The 15,713-nt window shown below is 37.7% G+C and overlaps 1 long non-coding RNA gene across 1 annotated transcript in view; it reads left to right on the top strand.

Annotated features, from left to right (window-relative positions):
* LOC117976252 (uncharacterized) overlaps positions 1-15,071 on the top strand; it is a 69,728-nt gene extending 54,657 nt beyond the window's left edge. Inside the window, exons 3-4 of the long non-coding RNA XR_010110371.1 lie at positions 5,118-5,258; positions 13,744-15,071. This is a non-coding gene — a long non-coding RNA (uncharacterized LOC117976252). The remainder of the gene's footprint in view (positions 1-5,117; positions 5,259-13,743) is intronic.
* Positions 15,072-15,713: the final 642 nt, after the last annotated feature.

The raw sequence follows: 15,713 nt of genomic DNA on the forward strand, positions 1-15,713 counted from the left end.
AGAAACTGAACTCTAAATAAGTTAAACTAAAAAAAGGAATATATTGGTTCACATCTAGCTTCAGGCACAGTTGGATCCAGCTTTTCAAATGAAGTTTTAAGGACCCTGGCATCTTTTTTTCTTTTTGAGTTCTAAATCCCTCTGTGTGTTGGGAGAATCACGACATATTCAAGCATAAAATTTTATGTCTCATATCTAAAGGAAAAGATAGCCTTTCCCAAAATGTATATGGTACACCATAGGGAAAACTATAATTTGCCCTGTTTTGGTTAATTGTTCTTCTCAGACCAATTGCTATGGCCAGGAAAGATGGAGTACTCATTGGACAGCTTGGTTTGCATGCCCAGCTTTACGATGCGGAGGTGGTTGCTGTGATCAACAGTCTCACCAGAACCACCCGGAATGATGGCAGAATAGTTTCTCAAAGAAAAGTGGTGTTCTTGGAAGAAGAAGTAGTAAGAAGAGAAGAAGGGTATAAGACTAGAAATGTTAAAATAATAGGTGTCTCAGGAAGAGATCCAGTATAAGGGGGATTCATGATGGAATATACAAGGAAAGCTATTGAGGAAGGAAAACTGCATATAGCATTCAACCAGTAATTTATAATACATTTCACTAAACCTGATATTCTCACATACTATCCCTCAGTAGACCAAACAATGCTTGCTTCAATAACCAATACGTAATAGAAAACAATGATTTCTTTCTCAAAGAATAAATAAATAAATGTATGCTTGGCTGAAAAAATGTACTTTTCACTGAAAACTGTTTTATTCCCGACCGGGCACGGTGGCTCACGCCTGTAATCCCAGCACTTTGGGAGGCTGAGGTGGGCGGATCACGAGGTCAGGAGACCGAGACCATCCTGGCTAACACGGTGAAACCCCGTCTCTACTAAAAATACAAAAAAAATTAGCCGGGCGTAAGTGGCGGGAGCCTGTAGTGCCAGCTACTGGGAGGCTGAGGCAGGAGAATGGCGTGAACCCGGGAGGCGGAGCTTGCAGTGAGCCGAGATTGCGCCACTGCACTCCAGCCTGGGCGACAGAGTCAGCCTCCGTCTCAAAACAAACAAACAAACAAACAAAACAAAACAAAAAAAACCTGTTTTATTCCCATTTTACCAATAATAAAACTGACCTGGAGAAGTTTAGTGTCTTACCTGAGACCATACAGCTAAAAGCTTAGAAATGTGAGGTTTTATCTCAGTTACCTCTGGCCTCATGTTGCCTTTTCCTGCCAGTTTCCCACAACTTTCTCTTCTGCAAACTGTTGCTATTTCCAAAGCCAGCTCACAGAAACCTGAACCATTGAGACTCACTGGCCATATTTTGTTTCCAACAATTCTGTTCTTCAATCTTTTGCTTGAGACTTTGAACAAAATAACATTTGTATGCCAATGACTCATAGACTTCTAGACATTCTAGAATTGGAAGGAACCGTAAGAGCCATGAAGTCTAAAATACATGTCCAGACAACTATGTTTAAGTAACCATTCCTGTCGAAGAAAGTAAGGTGGAAAGTCATGGCCTCTCTTCTCTGTTCTCTGCTGACTGACTTACTACTCTGACTACTCAAGTTTGTTCTCTAAACATGACTCTAACAAATGCCCAACAGGCTCTCCTTGAATAGAGTTGCAGGAGGTTACAGAAATAATGAAAGGACATGAATCTTCTTCCCCTATGCAAACACGGGAACATGGCTCCCCTGGGTACAAGGAAGCCGGTGCTCACTAGGATCTGACATATGGAACACCACATTTAAAAATAACAAGACTGAAGATGCTGTATTGCTTTTACTTACCCCATCCATCCACCTCCTCACATCCTAAATCCCCTTATCATTTAATAAAGACAGCCACCTGTTTGGCTCAAGAACTTAAGCCAGCCTGGCTGAAGTGGAAGGGGGTTGGAGGGGGAGTGTAGACAGGGAACTACTCTGTGTGTGGTCTCTCCCACTGGACTTTCCGATTATGGTGAAGATAGAGGCAACTTGCTTCTTCTCCATCCCTATCCTCAGCTCTCAGTTTGAAGAAAACCTTCACCTTGTTGCTGCTAACTGCTAATAGTATGATTCCATATCTCCAGCTTCTAATGGAGTTTAGAAAAGCCTTATGTTCTCTGTTAATATGAGTGTTTATCCAAGGATAATATGTCCCTTCACTTTCATCCAAAATCCCTGGGTGCTTATTAAACATCCAGACTCCAGGAGCCCATGCCAAACCCACTGAAATATAATCTTTGAGCATCTTGAACTATTTTAAAACTCCCTGGCAAATTATTTTACAAACAAAAGTGTGAGAACCTTAACCTCTCATTCCTCTGCATTTTTTTTCATTTTGGGTGTATCCTCACTGGACAAAACAGGTGGAAGAAACCACTTGAGAAGCAGAATGAGAATAAGAGGTGTGTCCAGGGGGAAAGGGGTATGGGACAGGCTGCTTCCTCAACTCCTAGTCTAAGCCTGGGACCAAAGGTGCACTTAAAAATCAGTAGTAGCACAGCCTTGTTCATGAGGCCAGGTGACTCCCCAGGGATTTAGAACTAAAGCTCTGCTTAGATTTAATGTATATTGACCTAAAGTTCATTTTGCACCATAGGTTGACCTAAAGTAACATTTTTCAATCTTGAGGTCAAGACCCACGGTGGCCATGAAATTAGTTCAGTGAACCATAGCCATCTTAAAAGAAAAATAATGTTATAATAATAATTGAATGAAAATATCAGAAACATTTTGCATTGTGAGAATAAGAATTTTTGTCTGAAAGTTCTGTTTCAGATGTATATGTGTGGGTGCATCCTGGGTTAAGAAGTTTTGTGTATTTCTTTATGTGGGTTGGAGTCAAAAAAGTTTCAAAATCATTGAACTAGAGAACCCAGAGTACCAATCTGTTAAAAGTTTGCATGTATTTACTTACAGTTCCCATTGTACAGATGGGAAGACTAAGGCTGAGATACAGTGGTACAATGAGGACTCTAAAGTATTTTAACCACAAAGTCCAATAGGCTAAAGACAGAGGACCAGGGAGAAAGTAAACATCATCTCATTGTTTGGTCCGCTTAGGTCCTGATTCACCATCTCTCTATGCCATTTAAACAACCTGACCCGCTAACCTGGCATTCCTCATCCCAATCTTTACCCCATGATGTCCTAAGTATATTATTGATAAGCATTTCTACATGGTAAAAGATCTTTGCATGAATTGCTATGCAGTGTTGTGTTTTTAATGCTGTTTGACAGGAACCTGTGAGGAGTTGATAGAGTCTTATTTGTTTAGCTCTTACTGAAGGTCAGAACCAAGATTCACTGCCCTCACTGCAGAAATGCCATTAATATTCACATCCTCTCTCCAATTTCAAAGGCTCCTTGTTAAGGGCTCTTCCAGGGGCTTTCAATGGCAGCTTTGTTTACTGCCTTAAGAATCTCTTCAAAAAATTAACCAATACCTACTTAATACATAAGACTCAGTTGGTGGCAAGTGACAGAAAACTAGACTCAAACTAGTTTAAGCAGAGAGAAGAACCCTATCCTTTCAAGTAAATTAAGCATGAGGAGGAGAGCTAGCTAGCCTCAGGTCTGGGCATGGCTGGGCACAAATGATAGAATCAGGATGGGGATTCTCTGCTGCCATGTTTCAGCTCTGCTTCCTGGATATTGAATCCACTCTCGGAGATGATCTCCCCTAGTGGTTACAACAAGATTACCAAAGCAGCCCCTAGCTTTGATTATCTTCCATTCTCACTCAGTATCATCAGCTTTGAGTGAGTGACCTGCCCATCCCTAAACCAATCACATAATCACTGTGGCTATGCAACGTGATATGATGATTGATGGAGCCCCACATAAGGACATTAGATTGAACTAAGGTGTACTCCCATCCTCACCCCATAGAAATAAATATGAGGAAGCAGTTACCAGAAGGCTCAATGGATCCTAGATGTTAGAAGTTCAGGCTGTGTTCTGTGTTAGGAACTCTAGGGCAGGATACCTTAACCTTGAAAAACTTACAATATAGGCTCAGTCATGTAGCAGTTACTCTGCGTGTGTGTTCTACATACAGCTTCAGGTGTTGAGCACCAGGAGAGATCTCTAAAGAAAACGCAAGCATTCTTTATGGGAAAATTTGCAGTCTAACATCAGAAAAAAAATGCACATCATTAATAACTTTAAATTTCATGAGAAAAAATACTAAGTAAAATTCCTTCTTTTATCTGGTGGAAATTGTGGAAGGCAGAATATATAAAGCTCAAGCCAAACCTTTCAGCTTAGATAGGATTTGGATGCGATGGGAAGATATAAATTTTTCCATGTGATGAATCTACATAGATTGAACAAATATGGCAATGTAGGGGAGAAGCAGGAGGCTGAAACATTTGCTACTGCAGAGGGACAGTGTGAGAAGGAGAAAGATCCCCAAAGGGAGGGGCCAGTGTACCAAATGCCAGGCTTCTGTGGGATTGATATAGAGTAATTTCAGCTGTACAACAGGAAATCTACCAGGCAATATTGGGCTTAAGGGGGAAATCTGAGAGTAGGGGAAGTTATTCATCCATACAAGGCACTATATGAGCATATATTTTACAGGTGTAGCAGGAATGAAAAACAGGGAATGGTTATGAAGGTGACATCAGACACAGAGGTGATAGACTAGCAGTTCCTTAGACGGGGACAGTCCTGGCCAAGGGAAGTAAAAGTTGAGTTTATTCTCCACATTTTATGATAGCAAAAAGCATGGACCTTTGAGTGCTATTTACTCAAGGGAAATGTGTTTGGGAGTGAACATCTCTAAATTGTTTATTAGCAATTATCCTGGTTTTCTTGAGACTGATTTCCAGGGGAGTACAGAATTGCTACATGAGCAAGTTAATGCTTTGGATTGGAAATTTCTGCGAATTTGGAGTTAGTCCTACTTGAGTTCCATCCCAATTTTTGGGGGCTAGTCATCTACTATTATTTCCTTCCTTAAAAATGGATCTAAAAAAACAACACTGTAGGATTATTGTGAAGTTTGAGATTTGCATAAGCAATTCCCATTTAATAAATATTAACTAAATATTATATAATTCTTAGAGCAATACTAAAAATGACATTGACAATATCTTCATTTTATGTCATATAAGGAGATCAGTGAAGAAGAATGGGAATCAGAGGGAATGAGACTTAGTCAAGTTCTTTGCAGCTAGCAAATGGCAAAGCTAACATTGAGATCCATGCAGACGTGAGTGAAAGCCTGCACTGTTTTTGCTGCTGTCCACATTTGGGTAAGTGAAGTGACTTCTTAAATTTTAGAATCTAACATTTCACAAAGGCCTACCAATTGCCATCATTTAAATATTAGTTCATGATATCAGTGTTCTGGTCAAGGAACTATATATTATACATATCTCTGAGGTCACTTGGGGTTTTTAACATGACATAAGCATTTGTAATATTACATGATAACCTGAGTGAATGTATTGTATGTTGGAATAAAAACGCGTTCCAATGTCAATTAACATTTTGTTATACAGATGTTCCAAGATTGAAGAAGAAATATGCTAATTAATACCTCCCCCAAATCCTGGGATAAAAATGAAAGTATTATATTATCCACTTGATGATCAACACAAAAATTAGACAACAAATGAGAAGCTCCCCCTCCAGGCTTAATGAGTGATGGGTTTAGGTAAGGAAGTTGGTTAGAGTTGATCCTCCTCATACAGACATCTGTTACTAAACAATATTTTTTTTACCATCTTCTTTTTATTAGTATTATTATTAACTTTGATGGTGGCCAAACATTCTTGCTGTTTCCTTTGGGTCCTAGAGATATAAAACAACCAATATAAAATAGCTGTTATCCCAAATGCCAAACTATGGGGAAAGAGGATAATAAGATGGGCCAACATATGGACAGGATGTAAAATGTTTGCAATCCCTTAGTGTCATAGAGAACAGGGAGGAATCCAAGCCTGTCTGGGGGTTGGGGGGACTGGGAGCACTCTCCTAGAGGATAAGGGGTTTTGGGGGCTTCCTGCTTGTATTTTGCTTATAAATGGCTTAAGTTTTTCTCTGCAAAGAGAGTTTGCCAACAAGATTGTAGCATCATTAAGACTTGATAGACATTCATAGATCTTTGTGTTGAAATGCAATCTTTTATTTTGCTTCAAAGATGTAAAATAAATGTCATCCAAATTACCTCCCATTTGTTTTCCCTTTAATTCTAGCTTTCTTGTTGAAAGGGTTAATGTGACCCTGTTACTAGGTAAAATTGAATAAAACTCTCTTTTTCCATGGTCCATAAGGCCCTGAATAGTCTGGCCTTCAGAGACGTTGTCTATCACTTGTTGCTCCACTTTCCTTCTCAGCAACATTCTCCCTCAGCAACACTGATTTCCTTTTATTTTCTTCTATTGCAGGACCTTTACACATTTTATTTCCTCTGCCTGAACGTTTCTCCCAACCCCTGCCTCACTGTCAATTACTCTTTATCGCACGACCCTGTGCATCTCCTCTGTATAATTATTGCTATGTGAGATTAGTTGATCTGTTTACTTTTTAACTAGTTAAAACTGATTGAATACTTATTATGTGTCAGCCAATTTCTAAGTATTTACAGTTATTAAAACCTTTGATCTTCATTATACTAACATAGAGTAGGTAACATAATTAACCTCCATATTTTTGACCAAGAAACTGAGACGTATTGAAGTTAATTACTCATAACTAGATAGTAAGTAGAAGGGCCTAGATTTGAACCTAGGAAGTCTCGATCCAGAGTCTCTTCTCTTAATTACAGTCATGTATGCCTCTCTGCCCTGTATATTATTTCTCTCTCACAATTTAAATTGAAAATTTTAGGGATTATTGTACTTGCATGCATTATGTCATTGTATTTTTATTTAAAATGCACACGTCAACTCAACGTTTCACAAATTTGGCTTTTCCCCATAGCTAACATATATCTGCTAACCAATAACTAACACATAACTAACTGCATATCAGGCATAGTTCTGTTTGTGTTAATATTTATAATCCAGAACCGAAAGGCAGGTTTTGTTAAAAAAAGAACTTAATTCATTGAAGAGCTTCAAATGACTATAGACCCATAAGCAAATGTTCAGCGTTAGTACTCATTAATGAAATTAGATACCATTTCCTACCTCTCTAATTAGCAAGGATGTAAAAATAAACAATATGCACTGTTGGCAGGAGTACAGGGAAAGGACTTTGTCATAGATTAGTGGTGGGAGGAAAAAATGTTGACAGCCTTAGTGCAATGCAAGTTTGGCAACACGTAACCAAGGATTGCAAGTTTACCTTGGCCTTGGATGCAGAAGAAATTTATTTCTAGTAAATTAGTATTTTCTAAAAAAAGCAAAGAGTCAGACTAAGACCTGGGTTGAGAAATTTTCATGGTAGGACTGTGTTGTGTGTGTGTATGCATAAGTAAAATAAAATGATAATGATCATGTAAATATCCAACTGTAGCCAGTTAGTCATTTGAGCATTACTAGGTCCTTACTATATGTAAGACCCAAAGTAGGAACTGGGGATGTGGTAATGGATGAGTGAGGTAGGAGGGTAGCTGTTACCTTTTTGGGGTACAGTACATCTTGAAGTTGATCAAGTAAGTACTGTTAAACCCACAATGTGGAATGATAACTATGGCTATCACATTATAATGAGGACTTTCAAGAGCATACTTTTTTTAACTTTTAAGTTCAATGGTACACATGCAGGTTTGTAATACAGGTAAACTCATGTCACGGGGGATTGTTGTACAGATTATTTCATCACCCAGGCATTAAGCCTAGTACCCATTAGTTATAATTCCTGATCTCTCCCTCCTCCCACTTTCCACCCCCTGGTATGTCCCAGTGTCTGTTGTTCCCCCGTGTGTGTTCATGTCTTCTCATATTTTAGCTCCCACTTATAAGTGAGAACATGTGATATTTGGTTTTCTTCCTGTTTTAGTTTGCAAGGGATAATGGACTTCAGCTCTATCCATATTATTGCAAAAGACATGATCTCACTCTTTTTTATGCTCTAAGGTATATATGGAACACATTTTTTAACCCACCCTGCCATTGATCAGCACTTAGGTTGATTCCATGTCTTTGTTATTTTTAGTAGTGCTACGATGAACACACATGTGCATATGTCTTTATGATAAAATTATTTATATTCCTTTGGCTATATACCAGTAATGAGATTGCTGAGTCAAATGGTAGTTCTGTTTTTAGGTATTTGAGGAAACATCACATTGTTTTCCACAATGGTTGAACTAATTTACACTCCCACCAGCAATGTATAAGAGTCCCTTTTTCTCCACAACCTCACTAGTACCTTATTTTTTGACTTTTTAATAGTAGCCATTCTGTCTGGTGTGAGATGTTATCTCTTTGTGATTCTGATTTGCATTTCTTTAATGATTAGTGATGTTGAGTTTTTTTCATGTGATTGTTGGCCACATGTATGTCTTCTTTTGAAAAGTGTCTGCTCATCCCCATTGCCTACTTTTTAATTCTTTTTTTTTTTTTTGGAAATTTGTTTACATTTCTTAAAGATTCTGGATATTAGAACTTTGTCAGAAGCATAGTTCGCAAAAATTTTCTCCCATTCTATAGGTTGTTTACTGTGTTGATAGTTTCTTTTGCTGTGCAAAAACTCTTTAATTTAATTAGACCGCATTTGTCCATTTTTTGCTTTTGTTGCAATTGCTTTCGGTGTCTTCATCATGAAGTCTTTATCCATTCCTATGTCCAGAATGGTATTGCATAGGTTATCTTTCAGGATTTTTATAGTTTTGGCTTTTACATTTAAGTCTTTAATCCATCTTCAGTTAATTTTTATATATTGTGTAAGGAAGGGGTCCAGTTTCAGTCTTCTGCAAATGGCTAGCCATTTATCCCAGCACCATTTATTGAATAGAGAGAATTTCCCCATTGCTTGTTTTTGTCAGCTTTGTAGAAGATCAGATAGTTGTAGGTGGTACAACCTTATTTCTGGGCTCTCTATTCTATTCCATTAGTCTATGTGTTTGTTTTTGTACCAGTACCATGCTATTCTGGTTACTGTAGTCTTGTAGTATAGTTTGAAGTTGTATAGTGTGATGCCTCCAGCATTGTTCTTTTTAGTTAGGATAGCCTTGGCTATTAGGGCTCTTCTTTGGTTCCGTATAAATTTTAAAATAGTTTTTTTTCTAGTTTTGTGAAGAATGTCATTGATAGTTCGATAAGAATAGCACTTAGTCTATTAATTGCTTTGGACAATATGGCTATTTTAACAATATTGATTCTATCCATGAGCATGGAATGTTTTTCCATTTGTTTGTGTCATTTTTTATTCCTTTGTACATCATTTTGTAATAATCCTCGTAGAGATCTTTCACTTCTCATGTGAGCCGTATTCCTAGGTATTTTATACTTTTTGTGGCAATTGTGAATTTGATTGCATTCCTAATTTGTCTTTCACCTTGACTGTTGTTAGTGTACAGGAGTGCTAGTGATTTTTTATGTTTATTTTGTATCCTGAGATTTTGCTGGAGTTGTTTATTAGCTTAAGGAGCTTTGGGCCACAACTCTGGGCCCAAATTTAGATGTAGGATCATGTCATCTGTGAATAGGGACAGTTTGACTTCCTCTCTTTCTATTTGGATATGTTTTATTTCTTGCTCTGCCTAATTGCTCTGGCCAGGACTTCCAATACTATGCTGAATAGGAGTGGTGAGAGAGGGCATTCTTCACTTGTGTCAATTTTCAAGGAAAATGCTTCCAACTTTTGCCCATTTAGTATGATTTTGGCTGTGGGTTTATTATAGAGGGCTCTTATTATTTTGAGGTATGTTCCTTCAATACCTAGTTTATTGAGAGTTTTTAACATGAAAGGGAGTTGAATTTTATTGAAAGCCTTTTCTGCATCTATTGAGATCATCATATGGGTTTTGTCTTTAGTTCTATTTATGTGATGAATCACATTTATTGATTTGTGTACATTGAACCAACCTTGCATTCCAGGGATAAAGCCTACTTGATCATGATAGATACGCTTTTTGATGTGTTGCTGGATTCAGTTTTCCAGTGTTTTGTTGAGGATTTTCGCACCAATATTCATCAAGGATATTAGCCTAAAGTTTCGTTGCTGTTGTTGTGTCTCTGCCAGGTTTTGGTATCAGGATGATGCTGGCCTCATAGAATGAGTTAGGGAGGGGTCCCTCCTCCTCAATTATTTGAAATAGTTTCAGTAGGAATGGTACCAGCTCTTCTTTGTATATCTGGTAGAATTTGGCTGTGAATCAGTCTGGTCCTAAACTTTTATTTATTGGTAGGCTATTTTTTACTGATTCAATTCTGGAGCTCACTGTTGGTCTGTTCAGGGATTCAATTTCCTCCCAGCTTAGACTTGGGAATGCGTAGGTATCCAGGCATTTATCCTTTTATTTTAGATTTTCTAGTTTATGTGCAAAGAGATGTTCATAACATTTTCTGAAAATTATTTGTATTCTTTGGGTCAGTGGTAATATCCTTTTTATGCTTTCTAATTGTGTTTATTTGGATCTTCTTCTTTTCATCTTTATTAATTTAGCTAGTGATCATTTTATTTTTTCAAAAATCCAACTCATGAATTCATTCATCTTTTGGGTTGTTTTTGTGTCTCAATCTCCTTCAAGTCAGCTCTGTGTTTATTTCTCATCTTATGCTAGCTTTGGGGTTAGTTTGCTCTTACTTCTTTTGTTCTTTTAGCTGTGATGTTAGGTTATTAAATTGAAATCTTTCTAACTTTTTGATGTGGGCATTTTGCGCTATTAATTTCCCTCTGCATTGCCTTAGCTGTGTCCCAGAGATTCTGGTATATTGTATCTTTGTTCTCATTAGTTTCAAAGAACTTGATTTCTGCCTTAATTTCACTATTTACCAAAAGTCATTCCAGGAGTTATTCAATGTCCATATAAATGTTATGGTTTTGAGTGAATTTCTTTCTCTTGATTTCTAATTTGATGGTGCTGTGGTCCAAGAGAGTGGTTGTCATGATTTCAGTTATTTTGCATTTGCTGATGAGTATTTGCATTTGCTGAGGCATGTCCAATTATGTGGTCGACTTTAAAGTATGTGCCATGTGGTGATGAGAAGAATATATATCCTGTTGCTTTTGGGTGGAGAGTTCTGTAGATGTCTGTCAGCTCCATTTGAACCAGTGCTGAGTTCCGGTCCTGAATGTCTTTGTAATTTTCTGCCTGATGATTTGTTTAATATTGTCAGTGGAGTGTTGAAGTCCCCATTATTATTGTGTGGGAGTCTAAGTATCTTTGAAGGTCTCTTAGAACTTGCTTTGTGAATTCAGGTGCTCCTATGTTGGCTGCATATATATTTAAGATCGTTAGGTCTTCTTGTTGAATTGAACACTACCATTACAAGAGCATAAATTTTAGTAATGACATTTAAATAATATTTAAATAACATTGATTAAGAACCTGTGGAAAAAGTTAGTGATGAAGTTAGATAGTAAATGAGTTTATGTTTGCATATAGCAGATAACATGTAGTACATATAAATACATAAACACACATATAGACAAAGAAAACCACAGATAGGAAATTACCAAAATGTTAATGGTGACTACACAGAAAGTGGAAATTTATAAATTTTTATTTTCCTTTTTCTACTCTAAGTTTTCTACTATGAAACAAATAGATTACTCAGGAAAATAATACTATTAACACCAAAAAACTCAACTAAAACAGGTGTTTATATAGATTGTCCACCAAACTTTTCTGTCCCAAGGCTGTTAAGTTTCTGCATCTGTTTGGAAGTGAGAAATCCATTTCTTCCCCAGCTCATTGGCTGGCAACTCATCCCTCTGAATCTAATAAAAACAGATGTCTGCCTCCAGAAACAATTAGGTCCCCTCACCTTGCAGTTTCTCCAGCATCCTCCCCTTCATTCATCACACGGTTTACTGCATCACGTTTTAATATTAGTTAGTTTGTTCTTAACTCTCCCCTATTCTACTGTGAGTTCTTAAAGAGGATGCAAGCATCCAAGTCATAGTTGGGACTCAGAATTTATAGAATTAGTTATAGCTAATTAGGTAATAATTAAATATATAAAGATAAAAACGAAGAAAACTCTGGTGATTAATACAAAATAGCACATCATTAAAAGAGAGGCCATTCTGCATATTTTTTTCAACTTTTATTTTAGATTCATGGAGTACATGTGCAGGTTTGTTGCAAGGGTATGTTGGGTGATGCTGAGGTTTGAACTTCGACTGATCTGATCACCTAGATAGTGAGTCTAGTACCCAATAGGGAGCTTTTCAACCCTTACTGCCCCTCCCTCTCTCGCCCCTTTTAAAGTCCCCAGTGTCTATTGTTTCCATCTTTATGCCCATGAGTACCCAATATTTAACTCCCACTTATCAGTGAGAATATGCAGTGTTTGGTTTTCTGTTTCTGTGTTAATTCGCTTAGGACAATGGCCTTCAGCTGCATCCATGTTGCTGCAAAGGACATGATTTCATTCTTTTTTATGTGTAGTATTGCATGGCATACATGTACCATATTTTAAAAATCCAATCCACTGTCTCGAATCTGACACAGCTGGGCCATGAGCCTGTCCCTGCCTCTATCTGTGTGATCATAGGCCAGTTGCTTATACCCTGGGTGACCTAAATTCCTCCTATGCAAATTGACTGTGTGATAGTGGTGAGAATGTTATAAATAACAGGAGTGAATTGTTTGACACATAGTAGGAGTTTACAGTATTCTGGGGGAATGTTATTTTCAAGTTTATATTCAATTTAGGAAATAGTTTATTGTCTTTTTTCATAGGCTCTGTCTTTGATTTTTAACTTCTAAATTAACTCATCAGTACTCATTTGACAGATTTTTAATTACGTGTCTTCAAAAAGTTGATGTTCTAGACTGGCTTTTTAAATGAACAAATAGCAAACTTTGTTTCAAAAAGAGGTTCTCTCTCTCTCTCTCTTTCTCTCTGTGTGTGTGTATGTGTGTGTGTGTGATTTCATTTATTCATACATGATTTTCTTATAAAATAATATCCTGCTGAAACCAGGCTCCTCTGTTTATAGATAAGAAAACGGAGGAAAGTAGAAGAAAGAATAGAATTTACTTTTACTTTTCATTACAAAAACCATTTTTCAAACACTGTGCTAGGCACATTATATTCAGGCTCTTAATGCACTGCAGGTCCTCGTGTTTTGCATAAAGAAAGCCTGGAGAGCTTGGAGAGTTTCAGAGGAATCTGAAATAAAAATCGGTCTGTCTTGGCCCAAAATCAATGCTGAGAGAGATGAAGTGAGCTGAGATCTATGCCTCCTAACTTCCAGCCTTAGGTTGGTGCCTTCACATAATTTTGTAGCAGAGAAAAGAGCAGCCTGTGCTCCCACCCTCCCACCCTGTGCCTGCTAACCATCCTACTTGGATACATTGCTTCAATCTGTACCCCATTGTGAAGCCATGTCATTAACGAGACACCAGGAACAAACAGAAATTGTTCTTTCTCATGTGGCTCTGCTACAAGCTGCCTAATTGGGATTTATGGGTGCCCATGATAAAATTTCTGCATAATAAAATCCTGAGGTTTCTCTTGAACAAACAAAGCTTCAGTGACTGAATAGATGGGTCAAACACACATCCAATTGCAAGTGTGTGTGTGTTGGGGACAGGAGAGAAAGGTTGTTTACACAAATTAGACCAATATGAAAGTCTACAGCTTTAAATAATGTCTGTTTTTGCCAATTCAGACCTGAAGTGGATTTTCTTCAAGCTTTTCACCCAGTATCCTTGAAGAGCCATTCACCATGTCTGGACCTTTGCGGTTTGTCTTCCTCAGTATCATCCTCATCTCTGATTCCTGAGTCTGATATATCAACTTGTGAGCCCAGCACAAATGGCATAATCCCAGTTGGATACCATCATTTTCTCTTCTTCAGTGAGGATGATAAGCAGCAACAACAATGATAATAATAAGCAGCAGCAACAATGAGGATTGTAACTCATCATCTTTGACTAGTGCCAAATAGGTAGGAGAAAGCCTTTTATTAATTAATCCTCATATCATCCAACTACAAGTAAGGCAAGGAGAAATGATCATCCAACTACGAGTAAGGTAATGAGAAATGATCTTCCTTTGTAAATGAGAAAAGTAATGCTCAGAGAGTGGAAGTAACTTGCCCAAGGCCAAGGAGCGAAAGCATAGCAGATCCAGTGTGTGTATGCCATTGTTTTCTGTAAGAAGTCTTTCACCATCACTTAAGATCTTTAACCAAATCTATTTATTAAAATGCTTGATTTAATTAGATATTGACAGAAACAACATAAACTATTAAATAGGGTATCTAGAAAGCCTCGAGGAAGAGAAAGCACATGAGCTTGGTTTGATCACCAAGGAGAATTTCTGTGAGTGACGCTGTGGAGACATTGGAAATGATGATTAAAGACATGAATATGCTTGACACATATAGAGAAGCCTGTGTTGCTGGAGTTTATAATATTATTGTTATCCTCACCCCAAACCAGATTTCCTGGTCTATGGATGTCACAACCATCAGCCTTGTTGTTCAGACCAAAACTTTAGGAGTCATTCGCAATTTATCTTTTTTTCTTTCGAGCCTATATTTAAACCATTGCCACCCACCAGAAATCCACTGATGAACCTACAATCATTTCTGGCTTCCAAGAGTGTGCAGCCTCCTGACAGTCACCCTCTTCTGCCTTCACCACCTTGCCTCACACTTTGCCGTCCGTAGGGTTGTGGGGTGAGGTTTCTAACAGGTAACCGACACAACGCTACCCTCTTCCTTAAAACCCTCCAATATAATTGAAGGTATTATGTAAGTTTTGTTCATTTTAGGTGTAACAGTGGCATTAAAGTTATGCTTTAAAAAGAGTTGTTGTATTTAGAATACTGAAAGTAGGAATATTTAGAGATGACATTTTATAATATCTGGTATTTCTTCAGAAGAGGTGGAAAAAGTGGATGCGGATATGAATATACAAATTTGTTTGCCAAAAGCTCAGGTGATTAATGACATTAACACAAGGCAACTTATTATGCTAGTTTATCAACTCATATTTGAAGTTGTTTATTTAAAAAATAAATAAATAAATAAACTGGTGGACTTCCACTGAAAGCTGAATACAACACAAATTCCCACCCATAGCCTACAAAGCGGTGTGTGATCTGGCCCATGCTTGCGGCTTGATGCTTCTTTCTCCCCATTGTTCCCTCTGTTCCTGATTCACTGACCTTTCTGGACTTTGAAAATGCCAAGCTCTTCCTATCTCAAGAGCTTTGAACCCACTCATTCTTCTGTTTGGCATTTCTTTCTCTTAACCTTGAGGTGTCCATTTCCTCTCAAATGAGGTCTCACCTCAAAGCAACCTCCATAGAGAGACCTTCTCTGATCACTGCAGAAAAATTATACAGCACACTCTTTCCACTCTCCACCATATTGTTCTGCTTTATCTTCTCAATATTTTAAAGCTATTCATCTGTTTCTTTACATGTTTTTTAGTCTACTCTATTACAATGTGACTCCCTTAAAGTCAGGGAATTCTATCTTGTTCATTCAGGTTATTCAGTATTAAAAGACTTGTTGAGGATTAGTAGTCATTCAGAACATACTGGCTGACAATTTGCAGTTCACTTACAGTGGTGCTCTAACTTCACAAACCCCAGTGAACTGTATTTATTGTCCTTACAATGACCAGA

Source organism: Pan paniscus, chromosome 18 (assembly GCF_029289425.2).
Source record: "Pan paniscus chromosome 18, NHGRI_mPanPan1-v2.0_pri, whole genome shotgun sequence".
NCBI classification, from domain to species: Eukaryota; Metazoa; Chordata; class Mammalia; order Primates; family Hominidae; genus Pan; species Pan paniscus.